Here is a 15,242-nt window from a genome sequence, read left to right on the forward strand (position 1 = left end):
ACGCTAGAGATAGAACTGCACATAAGGTATTGCAATCTGGTTTTTATTGGCCTACTCTCTTCAAGGATGCCCGTAAGTTTGTCTTGTCATGTGATGAATGTCAAAGAATTGGTAATATTAGTAGACGTCAAGAAATGCCCATGAATTATTCTCTTGTTATTGAACTTTTGATGTTTGGGGCTTTGATTATATGGGACCTTTTCCTGCCTCTAATGGATATACACATATTTTAGTTGTTGTTGATTACGTTACTAAGTGGGTAGAAGCTATTCCAACTAGTAGTGCTGATCATAACACTTCTATCAAAATGCTTAAGGAAGTTATTTTTCCGAGGTTTGGAGTCCCTAGATATTTAATGATTGATGGTGGTTCACACTTTATTTATGGTGCTTTCCGTAAAATACTTGCTAAATATGATGTTAATCATAGAATTGCATCTCCTTATCATCCACAATCTAGTGGTCAAGTAGAATTGAGCAATAGAGAGCTCAAATTAATTTTGCAAAAGACTGTTAATAGGTCTAGAAAGAATTGGTCCAAGAAACTTGATGATGCATTATGGGCATATAGAACTGCATACAAAAATCCTATGGGTATGTCTCCATATAAAATGGTATATGGAAAAGCATATCACTTACCTCTTGAACTAGAACATAAGGCATATTGGGCTATTAAAGAGCTCAACTATGATTTCAAACTTGCCGGTGAGAAGAGGTTATTTGATATTAGCTCACTTGATGAATGGAGAACCCAAGCATATGAAAATGCCAAGTTATTTAAAGAAAAAGTTAAAAGATGGCATGAAAAAAGGATACAAAAGCGTGAGTTTAATGTAGGTGATTATGTATTGCTATACAACTCTCGTTTAAGATTTTTTGCAGGAAAACTTCTCTCTAAATGGGAAGGCCCCTATGTTATCGAGGAGGTCTATCGTTCCGGTGCAATAAAAATCAACAACTTCGAAGGCACAAATCCGAAGGTGGTAAACGGTCAAAGAATCAAACATTATATCTCAGGTAAACCCATAAATGTTGAAACCAATATTATTGAAACCGTAACCCTGGAGGAATACATAAGGGACACTTTCCGGAACATTTCAGACTCCGAAAGGGAATAGGTATGTGGTACGGTAAGTAAACCGACTCCAAAACAATTTCTAAGGCAATATTTCTCCGTTTTGGAATATTTAGAAAAATAGAAAAATAAGTAGCAGTCCGGGAAGGACACGAGGGAGCCACGAGGGTGGTGGGCGCGCCCCCTACCTCGTGAGCACCTTGTGTGCCTTCCGGACTTCGTTTTCTTGTACGATGCGTATTTTGGTTGGGAAAAATTCATTATATATTCTCCCGAAGGCTTTGACTCCCGTATCACGCAAATCTCCTCTGTTCTTGTTTCGAGCTGTTTTCTGTCAGGGTTTTCAAGGCCAGGCATCATGCCGTCCCCCTCCTCCAACAATGGTGACAACGATGCTTGGCTAATGAGGATAGATCTGAAGGGGGAAGAACCCACAAAGGTCAACAAGGATGAAAGGATCAAGAAGGCCATGGAGGATCAAGCTCCCGCAGCAAAAGACATCCTTCAACTTGATCATAACCTTCTTACCCCAACTGAGATCGAAGCTTTCAAGATGATTGAGTTAGCTCATATACAGAATAAGTATCTCACACAAGAAAATATTTTGTTGAAGGAGCATATTGTCGCACTCAAGGGCATTATCCGCAAGCTGGAGGACCTCTTACGCTCGATGTGCGATTATCCATCACCACCACCTTCTTCACCGACCAAGGAAATATAATCACATGGGTATGGGCACTCCCCTTGGCAACTGCCAAGCTTGGGGGAGGTGCCCCGGTAACGTATCACAATCACATCTCCTATCTTTACCGTTTTTCTTAGTTCGATCCTATTAGTAGTATCTTGATCTAGTAGAATAAAGTTTATGGCATGATCTAGTTTTGAGTTTTGTTTTATGATCTCTCTATGTAATCGAGTCCATGAGTTATATATAATAAAGATTAGTGTTGAGTCAAGGGCCTGATTATTTTGCCATGATCTTGGGTGAATAAAAGAAAAGAGAAAAAGAATAAAAAGAAACAACAAGTTCATATTGATCTTATTGAGAGTAATGACTTCACATAGAAAGAGTGTGATGATTAAAAGTTGTTGGGAATTGGCAGACATAGCTTTGGTCATTGTTGCAATTAATAGGAAGTAATAAGGAAAGAGAGGTTTTCACATATAGATATATTATCATTGACATCTTTTATGATTGTAAGCACTCATCAAAATATGACATGCTAAAGAGTTGATATTGGATAAGGAAGACAACGTAATGAGTTATGTCTTTCTTATATCTGAGATAAAGTATGTTGTCATGGTTCCTCTAACTTGTTGAGCTTGCCTTTCCCCCTCATGCTAGCCAAATTCTCAGCACCAAGTAGAAATACTACTTGTGCTTCCAAATATCCCTAAACCAATTTTGCCATGAGAGTCCACCATATCTACCTATGGATTGAGTAAGATCCTTCAAGTAAGTTGTCATCGGTGTAAAGCAATAAAAATTGCTCTAAATATGTATGATTAATTGGTGTGGGAGAAATAAGCTTTATACGATCTTGTGATGTGGAAGTAATAAAAGCGATGGACTGCATAATAAAGGTTCACATCACAAGGGGCAATATAAAGTGACATTCTTTCGCATTGAGATTTTATATATCCAACCATAAAAGCGCATGGCAACCTCTGCTTCCCTCTGCGAAGGGCCTATCCTTTATTATTATCTTCTACCTTATGCAAGAGTCACGGTGATCTTCACCTTTCCTTTTTCATTTTATCCTTTGGCAAGCTCAGCATGTTGGAAAGAACATGATATATATATATATATATATATATATATATCTAATTGGATGTAGGGGAGCATGAACCATTATTGTTGACATTACCCTTAAGGTAAAAGGTAGTGGGGCAAAACTATAAGCCCCTATCTTTCTCTGTGTCCGATTAAAACTCTGTAACCACAAGTATCGCGTGAGTGTTAGCAATTATGGAGGACTAAATGATAGTTGAGTATGTGGACTTGCTTTTTAGCTCTGACATAGACTCTTTCCGATGTTATGATAAATTGCAATTGCTTCAGTGACTGAGATTATAGTTTGTTGGAACCCAATAAGGTTTATGATTTATACTTTTGCATTGTGAATAGATCATCACTTGAACATAAGTAATCATATGATAAAACCTATATATGTTGTTGTTATAAGAATAATCATGATGCCTGCATGTCCGTATTTTATTTTTATCGACGTCTCTACCTCTAAACATGAGGACATATTTATTGTTATCGGCTTTTCGCTTGAGGACAAGCAAGGTCTAAGCTTGGGGGAGTTGATACGTCCATTTTGCATCATGCTTTTATATCGATATTTATCGCATTATGGACTGTTATTTCACTTTATATCATAATACTTATGGCTATTCTCTCTTATTTTACAAGGTTTACATAAGGAGGGAGAATGCCGGCAGCTGGAATTCTGGGCTGGAAAGGGAGCAAATATTAGAGACCTATTCTGCGCAACTCCAAAAATCCTGAAACTCCATAGAACGCCTTAAAAGAAATAAAGAAAAATACATGCCAAAGATGAAGGCCAGGGGGGCCACACCCTTCTCACGAGGGTGGGTCCCCCCCCCCAGGGTGCGCCCCCTACCTCGTGGGCCCCCTGGTGGGTCTCCGACGTCCATCTTCTCCTATATGAAGTCTTTCGATGAGATAAAAATAAGAAGCAACCTTTCGGGACGAGACTCTGCCGCCACGAGGCGGAACCGAGGCGGAACCAATCTAGAGCTCCGGCAGAGCTGTTCTGCCGGGGAAACTTCCCTCTGGGAGGGGGAAATCATCACCATCGTCATCACCAACGCTCCTTTCATCGGGAGAGGGCAATCTCCATCAATATCTTCACCAGCACCATCTCATCTCCAAACCCTAGTTCATCTCTTGTATCCAATTCTTGTCTCAAAGTCCGGGATTGGTGCTAGTAGGTTGCTAGCAGTGTTGATTACTCCTTGTAGTTGATGCTAGTTGGTTTATTTGGTGGAAGATCATATGTTCAGATCCTTTATGCATATTATTACCCCTCTGATTATGAACATGAATATGCTTTGTGAGTAATTACGTTTGTTCCTGCGGACAAGGGAGAAGTCTTGCTATTAGTAGTCATGTGAATTTGGTATTCGTTTGATATTTTGATAAGATGTATGTTGTCTAGCCTCTGGTGGTGTTATGTGAACGTCGACTACATAACACTTCACCATTATTTGGGCCTAGAGGAAGGCATTGGGAAGTAATAAGTGATGATGGGTTGCTAGAGTGACAGAAGCTTAAACCCTAGTTTATGCGTTGCTTCGTAAGGGGTTGATTTGGATCCATATGTTTCATGCTATGGTTAGGTTTACCTTAATAGTTTTGTTGTAGTTGTGGATGCTTGCAATAGAGGTTAATCATAAGTGGGATGCTTGTTCAAGTAAGAACAGCACCCAAGCACCGGTCCACCCACATATCAAATTATCAAAGTATCAAACGCGAATCATATGAACGTGATGAAAACTAGCTTGACGATATTCCCATGTGTCCTCGGGAGCGCTTTTCCTATTATAGGAGTTTGTTCCGGCTTGTCCTTTGCTACAAAAAGGATTGGGCCACCTTGCTGCACCTTATTTACTTTTGTTACTTGTTGCTCGTTACAATTTACCCTGCAGAGAATACCTTGTTGAAAACCGCTTATCATTTCCTCCTGCTCCTCGTTGGGTTCGACACTCTTACTTACCGAAAGGACTACGATAGATCCCCTATACTTGTGGGTCATCAGGCGTCGACGTTGAAACTTTGGTCGTTGCCTAGCATGCTTGGAATAACTAATGGTAGATGTGTGAGGACTAGATCTGCGCAGAGTGTCGCAGCGGTGCGTTGCCGCCTGGGTTATATGCAGCAAGCCGTTAGCTAGTGGCGGCAAACCGGTGAGGGAAGATGCATGGATTTTACAATTCACCCATGTGGAGCGCGGGAAGCATTCTCTGAAGCACGGGAAGACTAAGTGGAGCACACACACAACCCGAATATTGTATCCGGTGCCACATGTTATTTATCACACAAGTGTTAACATATGGAAACGTATGTGTAACTTACTAATCATTGCACACGAGTACTTGCAGACGCATCGTGTGCGATACTCCTAGCCCCCGCAAGCAACTAGTTTGCATTTTTCAAATTTTTTTGTACACACAGAATCGCACACGAACTAATTGTATTAACCATTTGTGTTGTAATTTCTCATCGCAAACAGTTCATCCGAGTTGGCTGTTTGCCATGTATCACACACATCTTGTTAAGTTGAACCATTTCTGTTATGTTCGCTAATCGAAAACAGTTCATCCGAGTGAACCGTATGCCCTATATCACACACACACACACCTTGATCTGGCTAACCGTTTCTGTTGCACTCCCTAATTAATAACAAACATTTCATCCGAGCGAACTGTATGTCGTATATCGCACACACATTTGAACGGGTTAACCGCGTGCCCTGAATCGCACATGCAACTAAAATCTGAACTATGTTTGATGGCTCCACCATCAGAAACGTTTTGCACCTTTTTGATGGTTTTTTACATGCCCGTTTGTGATTAATGCATTACACACAGTTTCGTTAATGGGTCTATGATCGTAGTGTCGCGTTAGCAGCATCCTGCAGTAGTGGTAATTCATGTCAACATACATATTGTTGGACTAATGCTTTTACTTAGTATATTCTAGGAAAGTTCAACATTGGAATGGCAAGGACATGAGGATATGGACCCCTTCAAAATGTGAAGGACATGGGTTGGCAAAGCTTCAAGACTCTACGTTTTTGGTTAAATGGTCTAGGATCACATTCAGGGCCGGTCCTGAGAATTCATGGGCCCGGGGCAAAACTAGAACCTGGGCCCCTTCAATGTCGATATCAAAATTATATTTAATATATGTATAAGTTAAATGTTATCAATAAACACTAAAAAAGAGGTCATGGTACACCCTGTTGCAAAAACAACACTAAAAATGATAAATAAGTATATATGTATATATTAACATGATTTTTTTCTCCTAAATGGGACACAACCCCAAAGCCTCGTAGATAATAGTTTTGCAGCATCAAAACCATGGAATTGATCATCAAGTTAAACAAACACGCTTATAAAGAATTTGACATAACTTACTGGTTAATCCTGCTTCCGTAGAGATCATCCAATACTCAATCATGGAAGACAAAGACAACTACGTAAACTCTTTGTTTTCATTCAGATTTAGTAGGTGTTCTATCCTCCTCCACATTTTTTTCATGTACTGATTTTGTGAATTTCTGAATTACAAGATGTCCATTATGATCTATTACTCAGAATCAAAATGTGCTTCGACGTATTTTGTGCTACTAACATTTGCTAAATTACATAAGTGTCAGTCATTGCGAATTAACAAAAACACTATGCCTCCTGACTTGCGTAAACATATCTTGTTGACTAGTACGCACCTGACTAGCTACTAGAGGCAACAATGGTGCCGATAAATAATTCGCAATCGAACAATAATATTACGGCTCCTAGTTTTGAATGCCAAGGGAAAATCCTGCTCACAGTGATAACAATTTCTTTTGCCGTGAGTAAGAAGAGTAGAAATCTCAAACTCCATAGAATGATACAACCTCACAAGATTAGATCAAAAAGGAGTGAAGCATTCCTTACCAGAGCCTAACGAGAAGCCTGCTTGCGAGCTACTCCTTCGCCGCCGCTGCTGCGGCGTCGGTGGCGATTGCCCTGATACGATTAGGGATTGAAGTTTGGTGTGAGCGATGGGTGTCGGCGGCAGAAAAAACAAGACATGGGTGAGTGCGTTGGGCGAGGCACAGTATCAGGTGGATGCCATCATAAGGAGAAGGGCCGGACAACGAAGTCTTGATCGTGGGCTACCTTGCATGGTGTACCTGGGAGGGGGGCCCTTGGATCTTGGGGGCCCGGGGCGGCCGCCCCTGCTGCCCCCCCCCCCCTCCTCAGGGCCGGCCCTGATCACATTGAGTCTATAGGAAAGCCAATACTATTAAAAGGGGATGAGGTTTTCATCACGACTCAATTGCTCAAGTGCTTGATGTATTGCTCCAAAAACACTCAACCACTTTCTCCAAATCATATATACCAACCCTGAATAGCCAACTCGGTCCCACCGAAAGAATCTACTCCGGACCCACCGAGTTGATCCTATACACTCCCAGAGCCAAACCCTAGAATTTCGATCTCAGCGAGTTGTAGTGACCAGGTTTCTGTAAGCCAATTCGTTCATTTCGGAATCACCGAGTTGAATTGATCGAAACTACCGAAACAAAGTCTTGCCTACGTTATTGCATCTCGGTCTGTCTGAGATTTCCACTTGGTCCCACCAAAAAGCCCAATGTTCATATCTTTTACACAGGTCGGTCTCATCGATTTTTTGTGTCAGTGTCACCGAGTTGAGTCAAAAGTGTGTAATGGTTGGAGTTTGGGTGAAGGCTATAAATACCCCTCCACCGCCACCTACTTTCTAAGAGAGCTATCAAAACGAATCTACACTTTCACCATTCATTTTCTGAGAGAGAACCACCTACCCATGTGTTGAGATCAAGAGATTCCAATCCAACCATTTGAACCTTGATTTCTAGCCTCCTCAAGTTGCTTTCCACTCTAATCCTTCTCCTACCGAAGGCAAATCTGTGAGAGAGTGATTGAGTGTTGATGAGACTATCATTTGAAGCACAAGAGCAATGAGTTCATCATCAACAACACAATCTATTACCTTTCAGATAGTGGTGTCTCCTAGATTGGTTAGGTGTCACTTGAGAGCCTCCAAGATATTGTGGAGTTGAACCAAGAGCTTGTAAAGGCAAGGAGACCGCCTACTTCGTGAAGATCTACCCCGATTGAGGCTAGTCCTTCATGGACGTAAGCAATGGTGGAATAGACAATGTTGCTTCTTCATGGACCCTTCATGGACCCGCACAGCCGTTACCCTCTATGGGTTGAAGTCTCCATCAACATGGACGTACGATAGCACCACTTATCGGAACCACGCCAAAAATCATTGTGTCTTCATTGCATTTGATCTTCCATCTCTACACATTTACTTTCCACACTATTGCATGTTGTATTCTTTCCACTGCTCTATCTCTAGATATGCATGTGTAGGAAGTTTTGGGTGTATGTTAACTGGTGTCAAAATCTACCTGAGTTTCAAGAAAACTAAAACTGCACCTTTAGTTGATTAAGAGTTTATTCACCATCCCTCTAAACCAATCTTCTCGATCCTACAGTGTTGTTGTAGAGGCCCGCTGGGGGTGAACTGGTGATGAGGTTTGGGAGCTACGATCTGGTAAAGAGAATGAAAAGGAGGGATGATCCAACCGTGCGGCATCATATTCATTGATTAGAAGCTATATATCCTTTGGTTTTCCCGACCTAAAGATTGGGGTCATTCTGCTATGTGTTTCTTAATCTTGTCAGATATAATAAAATTCCTTTTTGGGAGTGTTTTGGTAAAAAAAATTTAATTAGGGCTCATTTGATTCATATGAAATTCATAGGATTTCTGGAGGATTTGAATCCTTAGGATTATTTTCCTACAGTAATAGTTTGATTCACATGAATGCAATCCGAATGGATTTTACAATATTTTACATTTATACTCTATTTTGGAGGAATTTTTCATAAGCTTAAACCTCTTGGTAGATATTCCGTTTTCCTGTCCAAAATTCTACATTTTCTGAAGTCCTATTGGATATATCAAATATTTTCCTATCCAAAATTCTACATATTTTGTAGTCCTATAGGATATAAGAGGATGTGATATTTTATTCCTTCACTATGTCATAGGGCATCTCTGATCCTTTCTGCTCTGGTGTCGTCCACAACACACCGCACCATCTCGAAGTCATGGTTCTCCGTGCCGGCAGGCAGCAGCTACGGATCCCCTTCGGGATCCGGATCTTGGCGCCGCCAGCGTCTCTCTCCGAGGCCCTCGATCTCTACCACGACCAGCTCATTGGAGAAGGAGGAGATCATCATCTCCTCCAACGATGAAGAGGATCAGCCGCCGCTGCAGTCGCGTCTCTTAGGAGAGGCGACGAGGCTAGACAAGGAGTATCAATGACAAATGGAGCTCATGATCGAGTGATCGTTGCGATACCGCGGTTCGGCACCGCCCTCGCCGCCACCAGCACGCGTGAAGGAGCAGCCGACGTCTTCACCTCGCTGGCCTGTCAAGGAAGATCCGATGCCCCACGGTGCAACCGTGACGTCCAAAATTGAATGTCGCGTGAAGGAGGACTTTGTGTCGTCGTCGCACTATGTATTGCAGGACAAAGGCTGTGAAGGAGGAGGTGCCCCTGACGATCATGGAGGCATGCGACCGCCTCCTCCACTACCTTGGTGGCCATGACGGTTGTGGCTCGTCGTCGTCGCGGACCATTGTCACGACAGATGAGAGGATGGGCCATCCAAGCGGTGCGCCACTCATCACTCGCAAAGTTCGATGTGCGTCGGCTTGGGTCTTCATGAACTTCGTCCACGTGAAGGCTTGGGCCTGAGGCTGGTTGGTGACCACCATGGAGACGTTTGTGCAATGGCCTCAATGGGGAGCTTACCAAGATCGGCGAGGAGCGGTCTCTCAGATAGACCGCCGCCGTTGTCGTGGTTCTAAGTCTGACAGTAATGTAGGGGGGTAGGTATGGAGAGGCAAGATCTTAGCTATGGAGTAGTTGTAAGCACACGAGGTTTACGAGTTCAGGCCCTTCTCGGAGGAAGTAATAGCCCTACGTCTCGGAGCCCGGAGGCGGTCGACTGGATTATGTGTGTATGAATTACAGGGGTGCGAACCCTTTACACTGAGGAGGGGGTGGCTTATATAGAGTTCTCCAGACCCCTCCGGCCCTCAGTTATGCAGGGTTTTAAATACATTAAGGTTGGGCGTTACTGGTAACGCCCCTAATAAAGTGCTATGATGATCATAAAAGCTACTTAATGACCGACCGTTAGCGTGCGGAGTGACTTTAGGTCTCCTGGCCGTCGAGTGGTTGGATCTTGGTCAAGTGATTGCTTCTTGGTCAAGTGTCTTCGAGTCTATCGGGTGGAAAACCTCCAAGTCGATTGAAAGGTGATTTCTTCTAGAGATGTCCTTGGGTAGGGCAGTTAGAACAGGTCCATGACCCTACCCTAGGTACATAGCTTCATCATTAGCCCCCGAATGGATCAAGGTTTGAGTGGGGAAGGAGTTGAGAACTTCTCCGACTCATTTTTCATGCCATGAGCATATCTTGTTTCGAATCAATGAACCTGAGTGATGACAACAACTTCCTTTTCAGTCGCCTTGATCCATTCTTAGTTTTTTGTCGAGTGAGTTTCTTTACTTGAAAAGCTCCAAGTGGCGGTGCGGAGGAGATCTTCCATCTGACAAGTTGTTCTGCTGCCCGTAGATTTCGCGGGATTTGAATTTTGGGAAGCATGCGGGACAGGGGAGGCCGCAGTAATCGGATGGGATAGGGCGGAGCCGCCTCGATCTCCGCGCCACCTTTTTCGCCACATATCACGCGCGCGATTGTTACGGGATTTGACAGGATTGTCCGGGCCTACCAGTCAACCACTCGGAAGTGACCTCATATAAGGCGTCGGACCGGGGTTTCTTGAACAATGTGTTCTCATTTCCTCTTCTCCTCTTCAGGCTTCTTCGTCGCGCTCGCTCTCGCCCCAGCGCCGCCGCTCCGTACGCGTCTCGCCGGCAACGATGGGGAAGGAGTAGACGGTGGCTCTGGAGCGGGCGAAGAAGGCGACGGCAAAGGCGAAGGGGAAGGCGACCAGTCGGGGTGGATCTTCCTCATGAGCCGGCCTGCCGAAGGGCTGGATCCAGGGCGACTGGATCTGCTCGGCGATCCACCAAGAAGACCTCGATGACCTAGCCGACGGAGGACTGATCCCCCATGGATCGGCGCGGCTTCCGGGGAAGGAATCTGAGCCGCAACCTCGGGAGGGTGAGCGCGTTCTCCTTGCCACTCACGTCGACCGTGGATTTTCCTTGCCTCCTCACCCTTTCTTTCGGGGATTTCTGAATTTCTTTGGGGCACAAATCCACCACTTCACACCCAACACAATCATGTATCTCGCTGCTTTCGTGTCTTTGTGCGAGAATTTCTTGGGTTGTCGGCCTCACTGGGGTCTTTTCAAGCACATTTTCACCTGTCGTTCTCAGATGGTGAAAAAGGCCAATCCGAGTGACGAGAGAACACAAGTGATTCAGATGTGTGGGGGTCTTGGTGTTCAGATGAGAGGGAAAAGTTCCTTTCCGGCCATGATTCTTCCCGACTCGGTCCGCGGATGGCAGTCGACCTGGTTTTACTGCAAAGACCAGCCGACGCCAGGGTAGTTGACTGGCCTCCCTCCTTTTACCATGGACCGAGTGAGCAAACCCTCCTCTTTGAAGGTGATCCCGGAGGAGAAGGCGCAAGTTAGGGTGCTGGTCGAACGGGTGGTCCAGCTTATCCGTGACGGGGTCACTGGTATGGATCTCTTGGAGGTTTTCCTTGGGCGGCGCATCCAGCCTCTTCAAGCTCGAGACCATCCGATGTGGATGTATTCGGGTCTTGACGACACCACTCGGATTCACTCGGAGGAGGTCGATGACGACACACTGGAGGGGTGGCTATCGGGCATCACCGGAAACAAGGACAACCCCAGGGGGGCCAGGAGAGTTCCTCCATTCGACCAGTCCCATGAACCAGAAAAGGTCCGATTCTGAGCTTCTGATTATAATCTGAATTCACTCGCACAGCTGTCTATACTGCATCGACTGACTTTATTCTTCCTGCTTTCTTTCAGGCCCTTATCGAAATGTACTCAGTGCCCAACGGAGAGCAAGAGCAAGATCTGGAAGGAGAGGCGAGCGGCGGCGACAGTGGCGAATGGCATTCTGACGGAGAAGAGGATGAAGAAAGTGACGACTCAAGTGACGAAGAAGAAGTCGAGTCGCCTCCTCGCAGGGAGAGGCGATCCAAGCTTGACCAAGAACGACCGAGCGCCCGTGAAAAGGCGATTGCTCAGACTGGTCAGTCTTCAAAGCGTCCTCGGACATCTTCACCAACCCCAACTGAAAAAGTGTCAAAGCATCTCAAAGTTGCAAAGCAGAAGCCTCAGAAGGCGTTGCCGAAGATTAAGATTGACATCCCCGTCGCTTCTGCATGAGTGTCTCCCTTTGTATTCACTCGACGCTCCGTGCTATTTATTTTTTCTTGATTTAACAAGACGAACTTTGGAACTGGCAGCGCTGCTACTTCTGGGACCTCAGCTTACAGAGATGAGGATGAGGTAATGGAGGATGTAGTCACTTCCAATCTGGGTATGATTTCTGTCATTCTGTCTTTATTTGGTCGACTCAACTGCAATGTGTACCATTGGGTGATGTCATTTTGGCGATTGATCTTTGAACAACTCCTAACATTATTGACCTCCCTGATGATGATGATGATGAGCCTGAGAGGCCTTTGACGAGGAAAAATAGGAAAGCTCCTGCAAGCAAGGCGCCACAGTCGACGCCGATGGCGGAACCAGTCGTTCAGGACACTAGTGATGCCAATCGGGGTTCTGTTACCTTCGCCGTACCATTGTTGAGTGCCCTGCCTTCTTCGTCGACTGCTCAAGCTCCTGCCGACCCACCTTCAGTTTTTGCGATCCATCATGTCCCAGAGGACGAAGTGAATGCTGCCAAGGAAGCCATACGCCAGGAGGGCATTATGATGGAGAAGGTGAAGATGGTGCGGGACGCCAGTCAGGCCGCCTATGACGCCAGCTCGGCTCTCCAAAGCAATGTTCAGGTTAGCTGGTCACCGCTTGTTCTGTTAGGATATGCTATCTGGAGACTCTCTTTCCGAAAATCTTTGCATCTGTACACCCACTGGGTGCGTCGATTGAATTTTTGGACTAGTGGGGGCACACTGAGTGCACCCACTTGGTGTAGTCCCCGAGACTACGGTGGACTGCTGGCAGTCGACTGTAGTCTTTGTATTTTGATTCTTTCGCTCGATCTGGTCTGGCCGTGTCGAGTTGCCGTCATTTTTGGTAGTTTCGCTCATCCACTCTCTTTCGCTTGATCTGGTCTGGCCGTGTCGAGTTGCCGTCGTTTTTGGTAGTTTCGCTCTTCTACTCGGTCTGGGCGAGTGGGATCAGAACTGGTGGGGGCACGCCAAGTGCACCCACTGGGTGTAGTCACCGAGACCGCGATCGACTGCTGGCAGTCGACTGTGGTCTGAGTTCTGTGGTCCAAGTTCTTCTTTCTTTTTTTTACTCCCTGCACTCGACTCCGGTGGGCCGTCGAGTGGGATCAGAACCGGTGGGGGCACGCAAAGTGCACCCACTGGGTGTAGTCCCCGAGACTATGGTGGACTGCTGGCAGTCGACCGTAGTCTTAGTATTGATTGTCTTTGTCGTTTTTCGCTGTAAAATAACTTCCCCTCCCTGATTGCAGAAATCTTGTGATCTTGGAGCTCGCTTTGCTGACTTGGAGAAACAACAGATCTAGCTAAACCTTGACTTGGAATTGGCCAAGACAGAGCTGCAAAAAGCCAAGGACGACGCCAATGGTAAGACGAGCTTGTTGACTGGTTTGTCTTAGGCTTGAGTACCCTTCTGCTCTTTCTGAATCAAGCACTATTTCTTTGCAGAAAAACTGAACGAAGCTCTGGCGAAGAAGGATCAGGATTTGGTTGTTGCTCAAAGGAAAGCTGACGACAGAACCGCTCCGGCTGAACAGAAACTGGCTTCAGTCGGCCAATTGGAAGAAGAGAACGCCAAGATGAAATCTGCCCTGAACGAAGCCAACAAGGAGTGCACGCGCTTGAAGAAAAACAATGTCAACCTGTACGAGAAGATGGAAGGCATCGCTCGCAGGAGGGACGATCTGGAGAGTTATCTAAGGAGCCTTGCCAAGAAGTTGTTCATCAAGCTTGATGGTATACATTTTGTTCCCACTGATGTTTTTTTTGTCGACTCAGCATACGAAAATTGACTTATCCTTGGATCATGAATGCACAGTTTTGCCAGAACTTCGAGGAGGAGACTGGGCGGATTGAGCCAGGTTTGGACCCCATCAACTCTCCCGTGAAAGATGAAACTGCCATGAATCTACTCCGACTGGAATCCCGCATCGACAGTGTTGTGGACTACTTGGCTCGACTAAAGGTCGCCACGTCACGGATCGACACGGCACTTTGGCCAGGGGCCACGCTCCAGAATGATCTCGAGTCTCTGATGACTTGACTTAACGAGATCCCTGGTCGAGTGCAGGAGTGGAAGAAATCTTCTGCCCGGTGTGGTGCTGATGTGGCTCTGTCTTTGGTTCGTGTCCACTGCAAGGAGGTGCAACAAGATAAGCTGGCAGCAATCAAGGTCGCCAACACCCAGAGGCATGACTTCTGATCTTTTATGGAGACTTTTTTTGCTGCAGCCACTCGGATGGCCAACGACGTCGACCTGGACGAGTTCGTCGAGCCTGCCAGTCCTCCTCCTGCGGAGTGAACAAACTTTTATGCCCCCACCTTAAATTTGCCTCGGAATGCCGAGTGGTTTTTGTAACCGTTAAACTCTTTCGGGCTGAATGCCCGAGCACTTCGATCTGCGGTCTGGAACCTTTAGGATTTATCTGAACTTGGTTTATTGTTGAATATCTTCACGAATTCTTCGTCGAGTGGAACTCGTTCTTCACTCGAGACAACTTTTTGTATTTGTGGCGCAGCTCCAAAGGAGAAGGTAGCAGTCGACCTGCACCTCGTCGTCCTTGCAGGTCGGGATGGAGCGCATGTTGTATTTGTGGAGAAGCTCCGAAGGAGAAGGTGGCAGTCGACCTGCACCTCGTCATCCTTGCGGATTGGGATGGAGCGCATGTTGTATTTGTGGCGAAGCTCCCAAGGAGAAGGTGGCAGTCGACCTGCACCTCGTCGTCCTTGCGGATTGGGATGTGTATTGGGATGTGTTTCGTACTTAGGTGAGTACTGGACTGCAGCTAAGCCCCCGAGTGGGAGGGTCGCTCTCCACTCGGTAGGATTTTTCAAACTTAGGCGAGTACTGGACTGCAGCTAAGCCCCCGAGTGGGAGGGTCACTCTCCACACGGTAGGATTTTTCAAACTTAGGCGAGTACTGGACTGCAGCTAAG

The sequence above is a fragment of the Triticum aestivum genome, chromosome 1A (assembly GCF_018294505.1).
Source record: "Triticum aestivum cultivar Chinese Spring chromosome 1A, IWGSC CS RefSeq v2.1, whole genome shotgun sequence".
Taxonomy (NCBI): Eukaryota; Viridiplantae; Streptophyta; class Magnoliopsida; order Poales; family Poaceae; genus Triticum; species Triticum aestivum.